Here is a 23913-nt window from a genome sequence, read left to right on the forward strand (position 1 = left end):
CCTTCATCCCCCCAAGGCTCTCCCACCAACAGGCAGCGAAGTTGGAAGAGAGGAGATCACAGTGAAGAATGTGGGAGGAGTTGCTGTTACACTGCGATTGTTTATTTCTGCCTGTCTCTGTCCTTAGTAGTTATCATTTAGGGGAAATTAGTCACTAAAAAGAGACATAAGCAGCTCCTCCTTCCCTGTGATCCCCTCTGGATTTTTCTGCCTGTTGACTGAGTAGCCTATTGCTCAGATAAAGGCAACCTGTTTTCATATGGTGGGCATAATTTGTAGCACAGCAAAAGCAAGGTGGCAGGGGGAGGGGCAAGATATGCCTTTTAATGAAGGTGCAAGTCTGTCAAAATTAGAGCAGGCTTCTGTTTTCTTTCAGAAGACACCTCTTTGACAGCTGTTGAATCATATTGGACCAATGCTAAGATTTTGCAGTGTTGTCTGCCTCTACCAGTGCTGAAACATGCATGCTTGCATTGCTCATGATGCAATGCTAGCCTGTTCTGATGGCACAGCAGTTGGTGCAACTCATCTTAAGCATGGATCTGCTGGCTCAGCAGGTCTGGAGCGGTCAAAAATCCGGTGGTTTTTGAGGCAGGCTTTGTATGTTTTAAAAGCTGAAAATAAACTCTCCTTCTAAGTGTCTGCTCTTTGCAGAATAGACAGTATTTACTAATCTTTAGAGAAATTGGAATAATGCTGTTGTTTTCTGACAAGCATGTCATTTGTTTTACTGGTCGGCAGTTGATTAATTTGCAAATGATATTCCAATAAAGTACTTAGAAGTAGATAATTACAACTATATTAACAGTTACCGGAGAAGCAGATGGTATTCTGAGGAGCTGCCATGTAGAATTAGTGCTGATGCTCCGCTGTAATGTACCATATACTTCAGCAACCGGCAAACAACAAACAAACTGAAATCCTGTTGATATTCCAGATTGTAAAGAAACTGCATTTTGTTTCACATTCAGTTCTTAGCTGATCAGCTATGCAGCTTTTATAACGCTTAGCAACTTTTTAAAAAATCATAAGCCCCATAATACTCCAGTTCAGTACTTCTCATGACAGTTTAAAACCATTTCATAAATTGCACAAAAACTTGGTTTGTCACAGATTAGTCCTGTTCACATGACCATTTGAGCTGGACCTCCTACCCCAGTAGCAGACAGGCCCACCCTAGTTGATCAGAACCTTTGTCCAGGTCAGCAAACCCACGATTAAGCCAGGCAAGGCATTCATTGTTGAAATATGGAGCTGCAAGCATGGAAAGACCTCCAAGGCCTAGCAGGCCCTCCCAGCATGCATTACATTGCCAGCAGACTGGAAAGCCTCATTACATCAGCTGCTACCCTCTGATTGGCCACAAAGGAGCAGGAGGTGGACCCAGCCCTGCCAGGTAGCCCAGGCATTTTCCCTATGGCTATTACCCAGGTAGAAGGGTGAGAGCGCGCCCTACCAGGGATCCTGGTCGTGTGTCTGCCTGGGGCTGCCTAGAGCGCCCAGCTTGAGGAGGAATCCCCCAAAGATTTCTGGAGGCCGAGCAGCATTTCTCCAGCCTTCACAGAATGCCATGCCACTCACTGCAGTTGCAATCATGAGTGCAGCCAAGCGCTGCAGCACCAGGTTCGCCTTGGTTGTGTGGTGGAAGGTAGGTGTACACCTGCCTTCACCCCAGCCCTCCCTAGCCACCAGGGATTTTGTTGGTGTTGTGTGAGCAACCTTATTGTTCTCCTAATGTGAAAAACTGAAGAGGTTGCAGTGTTTCTAAACATTGCATGTTACCAGCTTTGTGGTGCCACAGCCTAGTTCACTATAGGATGTTCATGACTTCTAATCTGATCCTATTTGTGTCATATGCTTTCTCCACTCTTCACCCCATCCAGCCCCAAGTCAACATCCATATTTCATTGTGCTGTCTGTGAAAAAAGGGATCATTTTAATGCTTCTAGCTAGCAAGTGAGAGGCCATGATGTCATTGCAGTTTTGTCTGTCTGCATGTATCCATCAATAATATTTTGCTCTAAGTAGGCCAGAGTTATGTAAGCCAATAACAAAAACCAGGCCAGAATGTCAGAAAGAGGGATGTGTTTGTGCCCCTGATCAGCTGAATGTTTGTAGCCTTGGAGAAGAATGTAATGCTGATGCAGAAAGTAGTGCTTGAATTATAAAAGGAAAGGTAGAGGGCTCTTAATTATCTTCACAAGCCCCACCCCCTATTTCTGCCCAGTTGTAAAAAACCCATGGTTTCTCTGTAGTTAAAGGGACTTTAGGTAAGGTACAAGTAAAGAACAAGTCCAGGTAAAGTACAGATTTGGGACCCTCAGTATGTCAAGCACTAGCAAAAGTTCTTGCACACCCATTAAGCAGAACTGGGCATTTTTAAAAGTGTCTAAGAAGTCGAGAATTTCCAAAATGATATACTTATATTAATTATAATATTTTTGGAGGGGGTACTTCTACAAGCGGATCTCATTATCCAAGGGGGTTCCGTTCCTGCAGATTACTGCGGATAACAAAACCACAGATAATGAAGCGTTGAAGTCAATGTGATCATGGAGACTGAGTTCCCAGACTCTGAAAACAGCACTTTAAAATGGATACAACCTGCGAAAATTGGCCAAGTGAAATGCCCTACCATGCTCCAGGGGCCTTCTACAGTCCAGTTATGCCCCCTTAGCCCCAAAGTTCCTGAAATTCCACAAAAAATCACGTTGGTTTTTTAAAACAGATGAGCCACAAGATGGCTCTTCTCCACAAAATAGCAGTTGGAAATGACCTCTAAGGTCATTTCTGGCCACTCTCAACCCATGGATACACAAGTTTAACCCCTTTCCCCCTGTTTATCCCCTGCATATTTCAAGGTTAGGTGTTTCTATTGCCCAACTGCGGATATGCGACTCCACAGATGGTGAATCCATGGATAGAGAGGCTCTCCTGTATTTAGTATTTTGAAAGTTACTTTAAAGCTCTTTTATATTAGACTAATATTATACAGAAACAAATTGAGCAAAGCAAATGTTCATGCAGGATATAGGGAAGGAGCTCGGAGTAACAGCAACTTGAAATAGCAGCATCTGTTTGTTCTTGACTGCAATATTAAGTGCTTTATTAATTAATATAATAATAATAATGGCTTGGGTATAAAGAATCTCCTGTGTAAGTGAAAGGACTTTCTGTTGTACTTTCTTTTTACTTGCCAGTAAAAAGATTCTCCATCTACAGGAGCCAGTTTTCAAGAAGTGTGTGTGTGTGTGTGTGTGAGAGAGAGAGAGAGAGAGAGTGGGGGTGGGGTGGGGGTGGGGTGGGGGTGCATAGTGGAATTTTTGGATCCGAGCTCTGTTAATTTTAAACTCAGAGATTTCAGTCCCTTTCAGTATTAGTCATTGTTTTCCTCTATTTCACCCCACTTACAAAAAATAATATACATGGGCAACAACAGAGTCCTTCTTTAAAATGTTATTGGAATTCAGCTGTGCTATGAATCTTTTGAGCTTAATTCTTTCAGTTTAATGGCAGTGCAGTCCAGACATGGAGTTGCATCTGTGCAAACATCTCTGGTGCAGTGTGTTTAGAATGCATTACGGTACCAGTGAGACCTTTTTCATGCAAATAAAATTCAAATAAACAGAGAAACATGTTCTGGATTGGTTGTTTTAGTATTCATATTTTGGCTAATAAATAATACCTAAATACACACACACACACACACACACACACACACACACACTCCTATGCTATTAAAATTATTGTTAGAAATGCCTTCGAAATCCTCTGTTGTACCATGAGACTTTATATTTGCTGCCTTCTAAGACCCTGACCCAGAGATGCTTGTGTGCCAAAAAGCTACACACAAGTAGTTATATGCATAAAAGCTGTAGAAATTATAGTGCTGTTTGCATCTGTGTGACAAAATTGTAGTTATTCACACTGAAATCTCAGATGCTGCTGAGATAAGATGCAGGTAGCCCAGCTGAATGTTTTCTGTTTCTGCACATGCAAGACCTTTTGCATCTGGATCAGGGGCATAAGAAGGTTGGAGTGGGCCCAGAGACAAGATTTGAAATGCCCCCCCACCCCTGAAGCTCAGCTCATGAGGTAAAGAAATCTTAAATGAGGCTGAATAGTGGTAACAAAAAGCATAGTTAAATAATAGTGTGTGTGTTGTGTGGGTGTGTATGTTTAAGGTTTTATAAAATTGTGGACGATGCAAGACATTTACTGGTACTAGAGAAAGACATACTGTTCTGGTGTTAAAAATATTTTGTATCAGTACTTCTGAACTGATATTTGAGCAAGAGAGTCCCACTTAATGACATTAAGAGAAAGTATTTATCCCTGTTAGATTTGAATTGGCATTTTGTGGAAATGAAGTATTCTTTAAAAGGATGATTTCTATAGTCAGTATATGTATTCCATAAATGTATAGAAAGCAGAGATTCTCACAGAAAAAGAAACACGTTAGCCGTCTGTAATATTTCAGATAAAGCCTGTCCCTTTTAGAATTATAAATATTATTGGAAATTAAATATATGTTGTGAATCATTTCAATTAATTTTTTTAAAATAAAATGTGACATATTTTCAAGTACCTTCAACTGAAAGGAGCACCTAAGAGAAAGGAGCACTATTTTTTTAGTGAAGTGCTTAACAAATCACAAAACTACACTAACAAAAGCTGGTAATGTGGCTTTCTCAATACTGTTTAATGAACATTTAGTTGTATCTTAAGCATCTTGATCCTCAAGCACAACCAGAACACCAAATCCAAATTGTGACTTTGGTGGACAACAGGAAGGTATATTGTTGGGATGTGGGGAGGATTTTTATTAAACGTTTGTAATAGGAAGGGGGAGAGAGAGAGAGAGAGAGAGAGAGAGAGAGAGAGAGAGAGAGAGAGAGAGATTCAAACTAGGGAAGGAAGCATGGGAGAACAACCTCCCCAAGCAGACTGGCTTTAAAAATGCAAGCACACATACAGTGGCTTAATGAAGGCAGAGTCTGGTGTTGGTAGCAAAGTTTGCAAACCTTTTCCATACACCCCTTCTCCATCCCCCCCTGCCCTGGCGCAGCACAGCAGAATATTATAACAAATAAATAAGGTTCTTCGGTATTCTGTCATCACTCCAACTTTGTATCTTGGCCCAAACTCTTAATCTTAATGGTTCTTCACATTACCCAAATTTCCTTTCATCCAATCATTGCCCTGCCCGCTAAATTATCTGAACATACTCCTGCTCCCCATCCTCAAGCAACTTCAGCCAATGGACACAGGCTGAGATTTGGAGTTGTGAGAGTTAACTTCAAGCCTTGGTCTTCCCCCATCTGTGTTGTGTTTTCCCCTCCATCAGAATGGATGGAGGAAAAAACACAACACATACACATGCACACAGAGAGGAATGTCTGTGTTCCTCTCCCACCCACCCCTGCACCCTCCTCCTCCGAAAGGCGCGCTGAGTCACACGCTTCTTTTCAAATGTGTCTCCTCTTGAATTTGTGAGGCTGGCTGCCGATCCCACCGAAGGTCTGGGGACTCCCCATCCCCACTACTTGCTTTTCACTCCTAAGGAGGAGGAGGAGGTGGTGGAGAAGGTCTCCCCCGCCTGCTACCCACCCTTCCTGCTTTCACCTCGCATTTCTTCGATCTCTCTCACTCGCTTCCCCGCTTCTTCATCCCACCTCAAAACAAGAAAAGGCAATTGCTCCGCCATCCTGCATTTCCATCTAAATTGTAAAAGAGGAGATTTCCCCAACCTCCTCCTGAAGAAGCAGCACCAGCAGAGAGTCAGCAGACGCACACAGCAAGAAAGCTTCCTACCGCCACTTGCTCCTTTCCAATTCTACACTATTTACACAAAGGGGTGGGTGCGCACAAATCAGCCCCCAAATCACACACACACACCCCGCACGCCACCTTCCAGGCAGCTTCCACCAGAAACAGAAACAGCAGGGAGGCGGCTGTGAGAGAAGGCTGCTGGTGTAGACAGAGCAACCCCCTGCATTTCCTCCCATCCCGCGCATCCCCCTGGGATGAGGGGAGACAAGGGGTCTCATCCTGGCCAGGTGGGAAGCGACTAAAGGATCTGTGGACTGGGACTGCAGGGAAAGGACGTCCACCCTGCCCCCTCCCCGTGCATTCTGCTGCTGCTGCCTTTGTGTGTGAGTGAGAGAGCCTCTTGCCTTTGCTTTCCCTTTCTGGGCACAACCACGAAGCCCTCCCAAGTCCCAAGGAAGGAAACCAGAGAGGAGTCTACGAAACCCTGCCGGGCCTGGGCCGAGAGCTGCTGCTACAACCTCTTGCTCAGCCAGCAAAGGGAACTTTCTGGCTGAACAAACTGATCAGGCACGTGACGTGGTGCCAACCTGCCAATGAGAGCCAGATGGGGCCAGGACAGGAGGAGCCGAGGCACAATGGTGGAGTGGAGCTGGGGAAAAGGAGGGAGGGACTCACTGGAGAGACAGAGTACTGCACGGAAGCGGAAAAGATTTAAAGACCGATTATTACTGAAGGAACTGGGCACTGCCTGGGGAGTCCGAGTAATCACGTGACATGCCTCTGGGGGCCCTGCTGAAGGCAGTGGGCCCCGAGATGACTGTCTCCCCTTGCCTGTTTATAGTTACGCCCCTGATCTGGATGGGGAGCACTGAATCCATTCTCCCAGGGGCGTAGCCACCATTGTGCAAACAGGTTCAAAGAACCTGGGCCACCAATGAAAAAGGCCGCAGAGCCCCGTGGCTCAGGCTCCATAGGAGCCCAGAGCGAACTCCCCCCTCCCACGCCCAGGCTGCTGAGAGCCCGGGTGAACTGTCCACTAGTTATTTCAGGCAGTGCAGACTGCGTGATAGAACGTTTCCCTCTTTCTCTCCCTCTCTGGAGAGAAAGGGGAAAACGTCCTATCAGGCAGCTGATGCTGCCCGAAATGATGAGGGGAGAGCTTGCTCAGGCTCTCGGCAGCCCAGGCCACGCCCCTTTTGTGTGTCGTGTCACGTTCTATTGGGCAGTCTACACTGCCTGAAATAACTGCCAGAGAGTTCGCCTGGGCTCTCAGCGGCCTGGGTGTGGGAGGGGTGAGTTCGCTCTGGGCTCCTATGGAGCCTGAGCCATGCCCCCATGCACATGATGTCACGTGCAAGGGAGTATGTGGAGGGGGCCGCCTAGTGGGGCTGGACCCAGGCCGCCACTCGGCTGGCTCCGCGCCTGCATTCTCCCCACCTGAGTTGATCCCCTGTGCACAATCAGATTCTGCAGGAGGTTGCGTGCATGGAAGGTAGATGAATGATCTGTCCTTTTTACTCAGTGGCAGTTGTGTGCTGTGTGGCTTTCTGCACATGAATTTGTGCACATAAAATATTTGTGGATTTTAAAAAGGTGATTGTAAAATTCTTCATATATATTTCTCTAAGGCGTACCCGTGGCTAATCCCATGTGCGGCAGCTCTCGCAACAATTCGTAAGCAGCTGCCAGATAGTGACAGGTATGGGCAGGGGAAAGAAAATGGCTGTGGCAGCTGGCTGGCCAGTGGGAAAAACTGGCAGTGAACAGTAGTGGCTGGCTGCTGCTAGGCAGAGAAAAAAGCAGGGACGGGTGGGGGAGCGGCAGAAGATGAAGAAAGAAGGTGACAGGTGGACAGGGGCCCAGAAAATTACTGTGGCGCCTGGCTGAGAGGGCTGCTGGTGAAACCAGCATACTCCCTCTCCTGCTCACCTGCCGGACAAAAGGAAGGATGGCCCAGCAGCAGCGCTGGGAGTAGGAGCATGGGGGGGGGGGAGCGGAGGAAGCTGTGGGGGGGGGGGGATGAGAGAGAACTAGAGGTGCAGATGCTCTGTGCCTGGCCCAGCTCATCAACATTTTGAAATAAGTATATTCATTAAAATGATTGTTTTTATATAGCTCTATCCATGTACATGGTGCTTTACAGGGGTGAAAATGATAGTAAGATGGGGAGAGACCATTAAGGGGAAGAAAGAATTCACACACACACACACACACACACAAATTGTAATTATGAATACTTATGCTTTCTTTCTGCTGAGGAAGAAGAAACCAAAGGTATCTAATGTTTTCCCTTTGTTGTATGTTGTTCTGTATATAAAAAGTTATCCAGGAGATTTACCATAAAATATTGAAGGCAACCATTATAGTTATCATCACTTCAAGAAGCTGAGATTTGTATCTTTTATTTTCATACTTCTTTTCCGTTTAATATCCTGACCATGAGCTTGTGATTCAGTTAGTATTTTTGGAAAATCCTGCTCTAAGCAAGACTGTAGTTATCTGCTGAAGTTCTTAGCCACACATTGCTCCAGCTGTTTTGTGATGATAGCTGACTTTTGATGCATCATACAAGTATGTAGATCATTGCTAATTTTATCTTCATGTGGTTTGTTGAAGTCGGACTGTTGGCAGCTGTAAAAAACAGTTGATAGCTTGAATGTTCTGCTTATATGTTTTCTCTTATACCAAATGCAATTCCACCTGTTGTTTATCCTTGTTGTGTTTATATTGGTAACAAAAAGCCAAGTTGGCAAGTTTAAAAAACAAAACACACAGTTAAAAGCATATCAGACCAGTGATAAATAGGAAACTTGGGGGTGGGGGGTAGCCAACATGATTAATTGACTGGGGGCAACCAGTTACTTTGTAGTCTTCTGAAAAATTTCTGCTCTATATTTTATCTTGTTTCATGACATAGAGAGGAAAATATCCTGTTATCTTGCCATCATCCAAAAACAGAGATCTGGATGAGGAGACAGGTTTCCATGGGCACAGGCATTTGAAATGTACGTCTGGATGGCCATCCACATGGCAATGTTAACTTGAGCCCTGTTTATTTATTTACATCCCACTCATCTTCTTCCAAGGAGCCCAGAGTAATACACATGGTTATATTTATCTTCACAACAACCCTATGAGGTAGAGTAGTCTGAGAGATAAGTGACTGGTCCAGAGTCACCTAACAGGGACTAGCAAGCCCGATGGCGCCCCCGCCCGCCCTTCTCTGCTATTAATGTGGAGTGGCTCATGCCGCTCTAGGCCTTGCCTTGGAGACCCTTGCTGACTCCTCTTACCGCCACCGCTGCCTCCTCGCCTCTCACCCAGCTATTAATCTTCCCACTGTTGTGGGGTATGCAAGGTTCCCTTGCTGGCCTGAGAGGAACCCCCGTGTCCCCTCTCCTCACTCACTGCTCAAGGAGCCTGTCAGGAACCCTGGCAGGCTCTTAGAGAGGCTAGTGAGGGAGAAAGACTTGTGGCTTCCTCTCTTGCATAGCAATGAAACCTCACCTGCCCAGGGGCGTAGCTAGGGGAGACGGGGCCCGTGTTCATCCCTCTCTCTGGCAGTCCCCCAGAGTGAGAGAGATAATGAAGAAAATAGGGAGGGATAGAGCTAGAGGGACCTCAGGAGCTGGGGGCCCATGTTCTTTGAACCCTTTCACTCAATTATAGCTACGCCCCTGCACCTGCCCCCTCAACAGCTGATAGATGTGGCCATGGGAGCAGCAAGAGGAGAAAGCAGCCACACCGGGACCCGTTTTCCTCACTGGTGTGTTTTGCCTCCTGTTCCCCTCACTGGCCCCTCTAAGAGCCTCTGGGAATTCATGATCAGAGCAGTGAATGAGGAGAGGGGACATGGGCTTTCCTCTCACACCAGCGAGGAAACCTCCCCCAACATCAGAGGCTACGCCTCTGCCACCTAGTGAATTTCATAATTGAATTGGTTGTGTCCCTCCAGGCCTAGTCCAACACTCACTACACTGGCTCTCCATTGAACTCTCTGCATAACTCTTTGAATGGAAATGGAGATGTATATCTGGAGCCCTGTTGCTTGTGCATGTGTTTGACTGGGGGATATATGTAAAACCTTAAGACTTATTTTCAGGTTTAAATCTTCCAGTACTTTTCACCAGGGTTAAACTATTAAAAACTTAGATTTTGTTCTGGTTCAGATTAATCTGTATTTTTTAACTCTCCTTTCTGATCTGGTTTAGACAGTAACTATAAACGATTGTTTAGTACCGTATTTTACGGAGTATAAGACACACTTTTTTCCTCGAAAAATATCCGCCCAAATTCAGGTGTGTCTTATACTCTGGAAAAGGAGGGAGGGCGGAGGGGATAGCAAAGGCGTGGATGGGCCCTTCTGCTTGACGCTGTTGCTGCTGCTGCTCCCTGTACTGGCTGCTTCGCCTCTAGCCCCGTCCTCTCCTCTCCACTCGCGCCGCTTGGTCTCGTCCGCTCCTCACTCCCTGCTATGTTGGATTGTGCGGCCGGAGCCGGGGAGAAGTTGGAAGTATAGGGCTTGTCGGGAAAGAGAGGGGGAGGAGGAGGAAGGGCAAGCAGGGAGGATTCGCTTACCACCTCCCTTCCTCTCTCGCTGGGGCCTGCCGGGACCGACATAGTCAGCCCGCCTGCCGCCCCCCTCCCCGGGCTCCCTCCGGTTGCCGCCCTGATGCTGCTGCAGTGAGGGAGGCTGCTGCGCCGCCGCCCTCTGAGGGGATGCGGGGCCCGACCCGGAGACGAGCCCGCGCAGGTGAGCGCCAGCCTGCAGGAGCCACCGGAGGCACAAGAGGAGGTGGAGAAGGAGGTCCCGGGCGGGCCCCGCTGGCAGCTGCAATGAGCAACAACCAGCAGCAGCAGCCGCCATGGCGGGTCACCAACGCGGGCTTGCTGCTGCAGGCAGAAGGAGGGAAAGGACAGAGCGGTGCACGGTGGGAGGGCTTGGAGGGGAGATGGAGGCGAGAGGAGAAGGAAAGTTCAAAAACTCTGAAAAACTGGATTAAAATTAAGGTGTGTCTTATAGTCTGTAGCGTCTTATAGTCCGTAAAATACGGTAACCAGTTCAGAAATTTTGAGCTGCTGTTAAGTGCATTTCATGCAGAATGATATCAAATTCCTTTGGTTGCAATGTAACTCTCTCTACATACTTTAACTGGTTATTATAACTTAAAAAGATTTTTTAATGAACAAAATACATACAGTGGGATTAAAAGACAGGAAAATCACGCAACTGAAAGCTTACATGAGGATATAGAATGACTTATCACTTTTTGTGTTTAGGAGTTCAGTTCAGGTTCAAGGCAACCAAAGGATTTTAGGTTTCAGTTCAGTTTTGGTTCATTGGTAAAACGTCTCCGAGTTGACTTTTGGGTTCAGGTTTGTTTTAACTCCCTGTTTTTCGTATAAATCCCAGAAATGACATGCTACCTTGGATCAAACTGATCTGAGCTATAGTGTGACCAAGCCTACAGCTCAGATCAATTTGATTCAAACTGCCAGTGTAAGAGAGTGATTTATACAGTGCTTCCTAGGGATGCTACCTCATTATTCCCCAGGGCACAATTTCCAAAACCCTGTTTTCACTAGTATCTCTGTTGCATTTAATAAAAATGCTTTCAAATATGTGGATTTTTTTTTTGCACTTATCCTTATCCTGTATACTAGTGTGCCTTCCCCCCATAGTACTCTGCAGTGCTATGTTCCATAGACAGTTTCTGTTTAACAAGATTATTTTCCCTTATGCTCTGAAAATCCAGCAAGCCTTGCAAAACCGTCTGATCCTTAGCACCATCTTTGCTCCAGGGACTTTACAAAAAACTTATCTCATTGTACCTCTACTGGAGACTAGTTCAGTCTCCAAAGGATTTAGGTTGAAATGGGCCTGCGGAGAATAGAAGGTGCAGCAGGGGAACATCTTGCTCTCTATAAGGATGTTTAGCTTAGAAATCTTCATATCAAAAGCACTGGGCTCTTCACAGTGTTTTGCATAATTGAGACTAAATGGTGTGAGGGAATGAGTAGACAATAAAAGGGGAATCATCTTTTCTCCGTCTCTGAACCTAAACCTCTAGATGCCACCATGAAAAAACAAACATCTGAAATCAGAACAAAAGTTACGGAATTGCGGGGGGGGGCGGGCGGATACATATCGTAACTGACATTCTCCACAGTGCTATGGCAACTAAAGAAGCCCTGTGGCTTCACAGAAGACTGGATCCTAGCTATGCTTTTCCCTTCTTCTGTACCTTAGTAGCAGCAGCAGTTAAGGGAACATGATTTTCACTGCTCTCTCTTCCCTCCTATTCACTTGCAGGAATATGACCCTGAGGGACGTGTGAGGACTGTGAGACATATTATGAAGCTTTTCTCATGATCCGTGAGAAGAGCTGCTTTGGGGTCTGCGGGGCCCGCTCTCCCCACAGACGATCATGCCCAGAGACCTGGGGATTGCTGGCTCTGTCACAGAGGGGAGGGTGTTTTAGGTGGACTAGCCGCCTTGGGAGCACCAGGCTTGCTCCCTTAGCCCACTTTCCATTGATTGTGGGAATAGCCTATATTTCTGCAAGCCCCTTCCTTTTAAGAGAGAGCAGCACAAATCATGCCCCCTTTCCCTCTGTTGCTGCTGAACTGCAGAAGGAGGAACAAGCACAGCAATGCTCCAGCCTCTTTGTGACACTGCAGGGCTTTTACTGTTGCCATAGAACTGCGGAGAATGCCATCCCTTTTAATGTAGTCCAATCAAATTTTGGAGTTTCTTTGAAGTTGTAAAAAGGTACAGATTAATAGTCATTGGGAGGCACATAGAATTTTTAAAATAGATTTTAACATTTTGGTAGGCAATGTAGCTCATTCACAAGCTTTTGCCCACATGGATGCTAGACGCTTGCTAACCTTACTAAAATGGAAAAACTGATTATTTGGACAATCATTTACAAAATCTTTCTCCTTATAGTTGTATGTATTCTGTTTTCTGCATCCAATCTTTCCTCTTTAATTTCTGTTCCTACTCCTTTCGCCCTGCATGAGCCTAATAACAAGTTCTCAATTAAATCAAAGACTACCTTTGTTGTCTCACTCTCATTTTTGGAATGTGTAGGGTTTCTAGTCCTTTGTCCTCTTAAAGAAATGACTTAAGATATGTTTATTTTAATGTGCCTTCTCTAATTTTTTGGGATTGTTGTGCTTGGTATGTTTCCTCCTTCTTGTGTATGTGTTTGTTCTGAGCCTGCAGGCAAGGTTATTCTATTGTAAAATGAAGCTACTTAAAATAATGTTTCGTTGTTTGTTGTCATAAGATTGGGTATTCCCTCCAGGTTGTTCTCCCTTTCCCAACCCAGTAGCTCCCTGTACCATTTCATCTCCCCCCCATCCACACACCCATCTCCTGCCCACTTCTCCATGTCTCACATTCCTGCATTCTCTGCCTGCCCTTGCCATTTCTTCACCAAATTGGTCTGCAGCCATTGGATTTAGCTGGGAATCCTTTTACTAATTCGCAACCCAAACCTGGGGAAATGTTGCATTTTATAGATGCATGTGCACATATAATTTCAGAACCCAGTTTATTTCTGTAAAATAAATTTAAGCTTGGTGTGGGACCATACACCATTTGGAGCCCACAAATATATGTGTGTGTGTAATTCTCCATGAAGCAATCCTCACAATCGCTGCATGAGGCTACCACCTTCTGCGGGGAGGAAGCCTGAAAGCACTTACCTCCCTGCAGATGATCATTGCCTCCTTTCTGGGCAGCCAGATCGGCCTCCCACATGGCTGCCGGCTCCGTCATGGAGCCAGCAGGGATTGTGGGCCCACCGCAAGTTCCGGATGCCCCGTGCGAGTGCACGGGGCATCCTGGAGAGACCCCTGAGCTCAGGAGGCTGCTTGTAGCCTCCCAGTCAGGGGTCTACTCATGTGTTGTCGTATCGCCTCAAAGTGGGCTGGGCTCCCTTAGCCCGCTTTTGGGCGATCGTGGGAATAGCCTCCCTCTCTCTCTCTTTCCCTTTCTAGCGATGTGCATAAATCGAGATTTGTGTACAGATTCGAAGCATAGATTCAGCACCTTTAAAAGTGAGGAGAGCAAGTCCTTACCTGCTCCCCTACCGCTCGATGCGGCTTCTTGCTGCTGCAGTAGTGTGTCCCCCAGCAGCCTGCATGTGCCGGCAGCACCCCCCCCCCAGCAGCCTTTGCACAGCTGTGCGGCCACAGCATGCAGATGGCCTCAGTGCATGCATGGTGGCCATGTGTGTGCTGCCGCACCACTGCCACCACATGAGGGCTGCTGTGGGGAGTGTTGTTGGCATGCATGGGCTGCTGGGGGGGTGGCTGTGCCACCACAGCAGGAAGCTGTGTGGAGCAGCAGAAGAGCAGGTAAGGACCTGCTCTTATCACTTTTAAAGGTGCCAAATCTGTGCTTCGAATCTGTGCACAAATCCCAATTCATGCACATCCCTAGAGAGGGCAGGGAGAGTGAGAGAATTTTTAAAGCTGCCAACAGAACACCATATGAGTGTTTTCTGAATTCCAGAAGGGTGCTGTTAATAACATCAAAGCAAATGAAGAAAGCAGTAGCTGAAATGTCTTGCACATTATATTTCTGTTTGTTAATGAACTATAAATGCATATCTAAATACATTGGTTTTCCCTGTCACCTATGTTGGTGATCACAGGAGCTGCGATGCACAGACATTTCCTGGAGAATGTCATCTTTAATACCGGTACAAGTACCTACCATTTTACGCATGCTGCTCCAGGATTTTTTTGTGTACCCGGGCAATATGCTAAATGCAAGAAAAACAAAAAAAAAAATGGATTTTTTTTTGTTATGACTAGATAACAAATGGGGTTACATGAACCTGCTTTGTATCAATTCACTGCACATCACATTTGTGTCAGAATGCATAGCAGCCGAATTGAGTGGTCCCCATTTGGTTCCGTTTCCATTCGTTCTGAAAATGAATGCACACTCCTAAATTACAGGCATGTTACCCTTATGATGTGAAATATTATTTGCAGCTTCCCATTCAAACTAGTGTCTCTGTTGTGACACACCTTAGTTTGTCAAACTGTAAAATAAGTGGTTTTTGAATCGTGAAAGTGCAAGCTGTCAGATCTTGCATTCCAAACTATTTTCATTTGATTTTCTTTTCAAAAGAAGCGAACAACTTGGCCACTGCAGCAGTAGCACCATACCAACTTTCTCTGTTTCTTTTTTGGTTTTCATACCAATTCATACTTCTTGGGTTTTCATACCAATTCAAACTGGTATTTCATACCAATTTGAGTTTGGAACTCTTTGACTTCCATCTTTTATAGGGCTGCCTGATTCAAGGAAGTTTCTATGCCCTCAGTAAACTTTACACCTGTCTTATCTCTTTTTCCGGGAAAAGGTAGAGTTACCCTGTTACTGCCACACAAGAGGAAGCTGAGGGACAGGCCAAGCACAGAAAGCTATAAGAAGGGTGCTTATACATCCACTGTTCAATAGTTCCTTATCTCTGCTAGTTCCTTTGCAGCTGGCTAACCATTTCCACTGATCTGTGTACTTCCCCCAATATACTTTCTCAAGTCTTCTGTAGGGGTCTTGACTTCTAGAATCAAGACATATAATTGGTGACACAAATATGTTTCTATGAATTTAGGTAGCACCATCATTGTATGTGACATATGACAGACTAAGAAACACAAAAGGTGACTGGGTCCTGCTCAAAAGTAGCATGCATTCTAATGTGAGCAAATGCCTTTGCATATATATGGCTCTGGTTCAGATGAAAGAAGGGTTAAGGGATTACTCCTAAGGGTTTAATGAGAACAAAGCCATAATCTGTCTTTTACGCACCTGCCATGTATAGGTTAATCTCCCCTACTGGTGAGAGTTCATGAGTGCATGCTTGTAAATGTGTGCGTGCACACACGCATATGCATATGGTATAGGCTCTGTCTCTGTCTGGTGTAGTAAATAAAGTGAAAATAAAATAGATTAGGAGGACAGATGTTCCTCTTACAACCCATATGCCCCACACACAATAGTAATAAAGAAATATATTCACCATTGTTCTTGCTGGTGCTAAATTTCCTCTAGTGGGGCATTTTGCTCTAATAATAAAACACACATTTTCTTAAGCAAGAAAGCTTGAGATTTATATTGGCAGTGAGTTGCTGCTTCCAAATGCCATCAGGCGGAATGTCAAAGATAACTGGGAGTCTCCCTAGGATGGCTGACTCTGCACATAAGCTGTAGCCGGGCGAACCTTTGTGCCATTCATCTTCATTTTCCTTTTTTTGAAAAAAAAATTGTATGAATGGCAATGCATTCTTTTATTGTAAGGATTTGTTCTACATAATCACTGTGCAGCAAAACTTTACTGAATTTGTTTTGTTCTTTTCCTTAAATGAATTAAGAGTATGTTTTATATTGAGTTCTCTGTTTTCTGTGTTTACTCATATTGTCTTGCTAGTTGGAAGCAGTAAACACTTATGGTTCACTTACTGAGCTACACACACAGGTTCATTACACAATCACTAAAAAATGAAATGTTATTATATACATGAATTAGGCTAGAATTCCATCTACACATGCAGCTGATTGGGAATAGAACAAAGTGATAAGGGCTCTGAGGTGATAGAATTAAATGCAGCACTTCAGTCTGAAGGTGGGATACAACTTTCTTGAAAATTTCTCCCACATAAAAAAACCACCACCTCCCTGTAATTAATAAATATAACAGGAGATGGAGCTCGATTAGAACCTTTTCTCCAGATGTGTTAGCTTTCTTCTTGCAGGGAGCTTACATGGGGGAGCATTCAGAAATGACATCCCCCTTCCTGCAATCTGAAGTAGTGCTGTCCACTCCACCATCTTAGGATACTATAACCTCATTCTGCTGCAGGTTTAGACCATATTTGACCTGTCACAGGTCAGATACCACAGATAGAAGTTTCAGATCACCTCATCCCACCAAAACATGCTGCTTCTCAGTGGAATAGTGATTCGTTTCCCAGCTGCCCCTGCGTGGGGCTAGCATGCATATGGCTATGCTCAGAGGCAGTGTTTGTGCCGGAACCACTGGGAGAGGCCCAGCCGGCATGTGAGCATAGCTGGGGGAGCGCCAGAATGGCGGCGAGCAAAGGAGGAGCAGGTACAGACCTGCTCTCCTGTGCTTCAAAGGAGTTGTGTAAGCCCTCAATTATAAAGGGAGGTGCCCGCAATTCGGACAGCCAAATCACATTTCAGCACATGCCTCTTCTGGATGCACTGTTGTAATAAACTATAGGTTTATAGAAACAGGAAAGAGAGGGAAAGTTTGTCATATCATTTTTGAAAGACTCTTGCAGTCTTGAGAGTCACACCTGAAGATGGATGGAAACAAAATGGCATACTTACAACAGGTCATATTTCAAAAGGTTATATATGTTCAAAGGCCAGATCTTGGAAGCAGTGATGGTTCTATGAATCAATATATTGTCAGAATAGTAACTGAGAGGCAATTCCATCACTGATTGCACATCATGGTTCTTACAGACTCTGTCCCTTCTTGCAGAAGATCTTCTATCCCGCAAGAAGCAGATGGAGTAAGAAATCACAATTCTCTATAGGGGACCAAGTGACCATCAGCATTGCTTGAAAATACTTTTTGCTTCCTTGGATTGTTGACATTCCAGGTAACTCTCCCCTTGAAAAGGACTGTTTTAAGGTGGCCGGTAGATGATCATCTCAGGAGCATGCAGAGCTACTGCTGGGCTTACGGCCCAGGCTCACTCATGTGAAGGTACCCTTTTCCAAGCTGTAATTCTAGAACTCACCGTGACTATTTGGCTACAGAGGCACTTATACACAAAAGAATTATCAAGCTGTAATTGTAGATCTCACAGTGGCTATCTGGCCATCTGGCTATAGAGGCGCCAATGCTGCTGGGTTAAAGGTGGTTGCTGCCCTGCAAATCCCAAGGTGCTAGCTTCCCAGGCACTGTTATGTAGGGGTGTGCACAAAACTGGCTGGCTTGGTTCGGTTTGGGTCCTGCACCCTCTCAACCCACCCCCCGGTTCAATTTGGGGAGGTTCGCTATCTTTTTTCTTTTTAAAATAATCTTCCCTTTTACTCACACTTCCGGGGACTTCTCTGAAGCCGTGAATGGGGGAGGTCATGACCCAGGCACCTAGAGGCCCATTGAGCATGCATGGCGGCCTCCAAAATGTCATGCAGGGCAGGTACAGAACATGCTGAAGACTGCCTGGACCAGGTGATTTTTACCATAATGGAGGTCGGTGGGGGTAAGGGGGATCTCTGGAGACAACCCCCCCGTGCATGAAACCCCCTGAATGGCCAGGGGGGTCAGTCCAGTAGCAAACCAAACCACAGGAGGTTTGATTTGATATTGGACTATCAAACCAAACAGGTTCGATGTCAAACCTGCTCAATAATGAACCTGTTTGCACATCCCTACTGTTATGTCAGAAATAGGACCAGGGCCATGGAGTGGGGAAAGGAATAGCTGGAATGGTGAGCTCTGAAACAGACAGTAAGTAGTTAGTGCCAAAGAAAAGGCAAGTGCAAGAAATTCAAGGAATTATAAAGAGAGGGTTCAAGGAATTTCAAAGTTTTTTGAGAGCATTCAATACATTACAGTTTCTCTATGGGGTAAACTTTTGCATAGATAATCATACAGTCCACAGTGTGGGAAAACAAAGCCAGAGTTGGCTCCTCTTTGTGGTATGTGCAGAGAAGGAGAGGCCAATACTGAAACAGCTTTTCTCTAGTATGAGTAGAATAATTTCTATTCTGTTCGAATTTAGTGAACAGGTTTCCAACTGTCTGTGTCCAGCAGGGCCGTACCTAGTGGGCTGCAGGGCTGGGGGCGAATCAGCATGTGTGGGGCCTCCTTAACATTTCATATCATTACTGAATCATACTGACTGATGACATACAGTGTAAATAGTGTGAGTGAGGTTTTTGGACATGTCCCACCAGCTTGGACATATAATGCATTTCTAAAGAAATAAAAATAAAAAGCACAACACATGCTTCACAGTTCTCAGACCTTATGGGTTGAAAATCAACTAAATATTCAATCTGATCTGTGTAGGGTTACTGCTGGTATAGATCTCTTCTCCACATTTTTCATTATATTTAGTTGAACTAAATATTCAACTAAATATTCAAATATTCAACTAAATATTCAATGATAACCACACAAAGGAAATCACATCATACCTCCATTACTATGGCTGGGCCGGGCAGAGGATCTGAAGAGAGCTCTGGTGCTGGAAACTCTCTGCCTGCTTCTTTCCTGAGCTTCAGGCTTCAGGGAGGCCTCTCTGGAAGCTCCGCCCATCCGCCAAACAGCTGAGAGGCAGGGCAGATAGAACTCTAGCAGTTTGCCTGGGAGCCTTTCAAGCTGCACACAGAAACAAAAGATCGGCTGTGGGGAAAGATAAGTGGCTGGGACTGGGGGAGAGAGGAGGGCAGGCTGCACTGTCATGTGCCAAGAGCGGGGCCTGTGCCCACGCAGGGCTCGGGGCAATTGATCCAGTCGCCTTGCCCTAAGGACTGCCCCGGTGCCCAGAACCCAGAGTTCAGTGAGGGAGCTGTTGAACCAGCAAAATCAAGTTTTGCATTGTGGTATTATATAGGAGAGCAAGAAGCCCCTTCACTTCCTGGAGCTGAAGCTGGCTTCCCCCTCCTCTTGAGCAAGCCCTGGAAGGGAGGCCAGAGGGCTTTCATTGGGGCCAGGCCAGGGGCTCAGCTGTGTGTCTTCCTCCTCCTTTAAGAGGCTTTTCTCATGGTTGGATAGGTTCCGATAGAAACACACCATATGAAGTGGTTTAGGTGTTTCTCCTTTACTGATTATCTTGGGTCATTCCTGTCAGAGGCATGCTGGTAGGACTTGACTCCAAAGCCATGGGCTAGAACTAATCCCATTAATCATGCCCAAGATAATTCCAAACTTCTTTGTACAATGAAACCCTAGGAACTCCAGGCAGCTGTGCCATGCCATGCCATGCCATGCCAAGCCAAGCCAAGCCAAGCCAAAGACTCCAGAGACGAACAATTCAACAGGTCAGATCAGCAGTGTAAAGCATTAGCAGTTTCAGACTGGGGTCTCTGGCAGTGGGGCCCAAGCATCTTACTTCCTGAGCCAGTTAGCAAGCTTGAAGGTAGCAGGAGTTGTTGGCCTGATGTCTGGTGTTCTGCAGTGCCACCTTGCAAATTGCCAGAGGGTGCACAGCAACTGTTTTCAGTTCAGGAGAATCAGGAGGGCCCTAGCTTGTTCCCTGCCAGTCAGACCAGCGGGCAGACAGGGAAGCAGATGACTGGACAAGAAACAAGGGAATCTACAGATCCTTGACAAACAAAAACAGTTCAGAGGCCTAAGCAGCATACCAACACTTGAGAAACTGGGATGTTTGATGCAAAGTCTGCCTGGATTTCCCAGGATACTTGCTTACTGGTTTCAACAATCAATCACCTTACAGTTTGTACCCAGCTGCCAGTGGGACTCAGATAGTAAAACACACAGGGCCAGAAAAGTCCGGTCTGAGGGCAATTTCAATCCTGACAGTTTCCATGTTGCTTTATGAAATTGTGAATACCAGAGATAAGAGCGCCACTCCTGCTTACATGATTAGTTACATGTTTATATGATCATTTCTAATCAGCAGTGTAAGAGTCCTTGATAAGAAGTGACCTAGCAAAGGTAGATGACAGATTGCTAATGTATGTGCTGATTTCATCAATCATATGAGGAAATGAGCTGGGGGTTGAAAGGATATGTATAAAGAATTACTTATGCTAAATAGAAAAGTTGGTTCTCAGAATACAGGAAAAGAATGACAAATTCAATACAATGAAAAATGTGGAGAAGAGATCTATACCAGCAGTAACCCTACACAGATCAGATATTTTGCAAGGAGCTTCCCATTCATTCAGACCATCTGCATTTAATTTATCATCATCAGAGCAGCTGGAAAATGGAGGTCAAACTTCATTTTGGCCTGCAACTTAAAAATGACCTGCAAGAGGTAGTTGACAGGTTGTTATTTTTGTGCATTGGAAAATAAAAAAAATAATCAGGCGATATCTTCAGTGTGTCTTCTTTTTATTTTGTTTTTATGGCTCTGACCATAACTCTGACTAGTTCTGCTCTGGCTGTTTGTTTTTTTGTTAGGCTCCTGTTTTAAAACAAGATGAATTTGGGCATCCTCAAACCAGCATGATCTGCTGAGAGTCACCTAGAAACATGTGAGGTTTCTAATTTATCACTAGCTACATGTTTTTTTTGAAAACAGGAATTCCATCTGCAAACATGACATCTTGACATGTTCTTTCTTCTGATTTCAGTTCATTGACTCTTAAAAGTAATCTGTTCATGAGGATTAATGATTCTTAAGCAATTCTCATCTTTCAGTAACATATTGGAGTACAATAAAACCCTTTCACTAAAAGCAAGCAATCCAGATATGCTGGTATAAAACTTGGAGCATGCAGGAGATGGGATTCAAATCTTTAAACAAATGTTTCTCTAGCATTCTCAGTATTATGAAATGTGAGATCAAATAGAGACAAAAAAGGATTAGCCTAGGATTAAGCAGCCTTTAAACATGACATGAAGTGCATAACCTTCACCGTGTCTGCTCCCTTCAGTGTTGGCAATTTAACTCCGTCACTTTTTGCCATGGATGTAGTAGCACACTGTGATATCTGCTGCATTGCAGCCTTCTTCTTGTTTGGTCTTTTATGAGTCAGTGATACTTTTGGTTTGCTTTGTGATGATCACTGAGAGACCTTATCTTGTATAATTGTTATTACTGCCATCTGTGTTACAGTATAATTATTTCTCAAAAAGAACATCTCTCTTCAACTAATGTTTAAAGACACTAAACAACTAAATTACAAAGTTGTAGCATAAGGCAAAACATAGGCTGAAAAATATGAACTATAATTGTAGCCTATATTTATTGTCTTTAATTCTCCCTATAAATATTAGAGGAGGATTAAATTTACCTTTCCCCCTTCTCTTCTAGTCTCCTTGTGCAGATAGATCTGATGCAAACATAGCACTGGCACTTTGTAAACCATGCTTTGCAAACCATAGTTTTGATGTTGCAAGTGCACCAATGCTGCTAATGGCAAACCCCACTCAAGGTTCCCACCTCATGGCTTGCAAAGCTGCATCAGATTCCAGACTCTGGTTAAGATGAAAACTTAAACTATATACCATAGTTTGTGGACTGCCAGAGCCCATTTGGAAATAATACAGAACCAAGGGCCCAATGGACCCTCCATTCCACTCCCCCTGTCACACTTACCTATCCAAATTCGGATGTAAGCGCTTGCCTCCTCTCCGCAGTCTGCGAGGAGTGGGGAAGTGGCTGTCTGGCTTCCTCCTATGATTGATGGACAGCCATCAGGAAGGAGCTTCAACTTTGGTACCAGGGAAGGCTGCCTCCATTACTGAATTTTGACATAATTTAAGGTCCTGGTTTTGACCTTCAAAGCCTTGCGGAGTTTGGCGCCTGTCTACCTACAGACTCGCCTCTCCCATCCAGTTACATCCCGTCCGGTCAGATCTTCTCAGATGGCCCTTCTGTCGGTCCCTGATTTCCAAGAGGTTCAGGGTGCTAGGACCCGTGAAAGGGCATTTTCGGTTGCTGCCCCACTTCTCTGGAACTCCCTTCCCCTTCAGATTCATTTAGCTCCTTCTTTATTGATTTTTAAATCTCTATTGAAGACTTTTCTTTTTCGCCAGGCTTTTGCCCTGTAGTTTACCTATTTGTTTTTTTTTGTTTTTTTTTTTGTTAGTTATCTTTAGTTTTTAATTTAGAATGTAATTTTAATGCTATCTTGCTTTGCATGTTTTTGTACACTGCCCAGAGTCTTCGGAGTGGGCGGTATATTAAATGTTTCTAATAAATAAATAAACTAATAATGGAGGCAGCCATAAACCAGAGGCTGGAGCAGCAAACCTCACATCAAACCGAGGGTTCAAATTGGAGTTTGGTGAGTGAACCATCATTTTGAGTTAGGTTTTGAACTGTGGATTCCCACATTCGGACGTTGAGGTTTGTGGACCTGTGGCTGCTCTGCCTCCGATTCCCCATTATGCTCGAATCTGGCCTCAATGTCTGCACTGAACCTCTGGTAATATCTAACATTGCTTTCTGACTTGTTCCTGATGCAGTTCTGCATTCTGTTCTGATCAAGTGGCATGATAAAGATGGCATTCTTCAGAAATATTTCATGGTAATCAGAGATAGGTGTGAAGAAATCATATTTGTACCTTGTGATAAGAAAAGTATAAATATTTAAGCAACCTTTAATGTGATCAGAGTTACCTAAGCTAAGACTGGCCAACATCTAGTTTGACATGCACAGAAGAAGGTTCTGTAAACACAATTGGGGAAGAGTTATTTTTGCCAATCTCTCCCTTCCTTCAGCAGGCCTTTGTGCCTCCTGAAAATATATCCTTAGGGCTGTGGGTGGAAGGCTGCTGAGGGAAGAGGCTGCAAAGCGAAAAGGAAATGGGCAAAAATGGTCCCTCCTCCATTTTGCATATTCTTCTGTGCACACATCGTTTGCCTGAATTTTACCCACTGTTCAGATATTTTTTAAAAATCTATGCATTTTTAGTAAGTGCTGTTTTGAAGGTATAGAATGCCCTAAGGGGGGTGACGCTGAAGTTTGATAATATCTTTAAACTTTCCAGTAATTATGTATTGGGAATTTAAGCTGTTCTAGTTACAATAGTTACATATGTATGCTTTTGGGGGACACAGGGATCAGGATGTTCTTGCTGAATCCTGTATTACCTTAAAGGGTAAAATAACACAGAGGAGAATATTAAAAAGGTGCCCAGAAAATGTAGATGACAGGGAAGAGAAATAGAAGGCAACAGAGGGGAAATACCATAGATAAAGTGATAAGGCAATGAAGTAAAGCATGACAAGACTATGATGGTTTGCATAAATAATGAGAACTGGATTTGTGGTTTATAAATTGCTGTTAAAATTCCTATTTGCATGTTTATCAGAAATCTCATTTGCTTAAATAAATCTGGCCTATATATGCACACATTTTAATCTGTGTTCACCACTTATTTAACATAGGTGTACAGTTAAAGTTGTACTGATTCAAAATACTACATA

General features: G+C 44.6%; 1 protein-coding gene and 1 long non-coding RNA gene across 6 annotated transcripts in view; one reads left to right on the top strand and one right to left on the bottom strand.

Moving 5' to 3' along the window:
• PPARGC1A (PPARG coactivator 1 alpha) overlaps positions 1–23913 on the top strand; it is a 900607-nt gene that overhangs the window by 344142 nt on the left and 532552 nt on the right. The window lies entirely within an intron of this gene.
• On the bottom strand, positions 8159–19078 carry LOC128326267 (uncharacterized). 3 transcript variants are annotated; one of them, XR_008307915.1, is made up of 5 exons: positions 18983–19075; positions 17156–17218; positions 15822–16047; positions 14504–14552; positions 8159–8403 (listed from the first exon to the last, which is right to left on the bottom strand). It is a non-coding gene; the product is annotated as an uncharacterized LOC128326267 (long non-coding RNA). The 3 variants fall into 3 exon arrangements; XR_008307914.1 differs by lacking the exon at positions 14504–14552; XR_008307916.1 differs by lacking the exons at positions 14504–14552; positions 17156–17218 and having other exon boundaries at positions 18983–19078.

The sequence above is a fragment of the Hemicordylus capensis genome, chromosome 5, assembly GCF_027244095.1.
Source record: "Hemicordylus capensis ecotype Gifberg chromosome 5, rHemCap1.1.pri, whole genome shotgun sequence".
NCBI lineage: Eukaryota > Metazoa > Chordata > Lepidosauria > Squamata > Cordylidae > Hemicordylus > Hemicordylus capensis.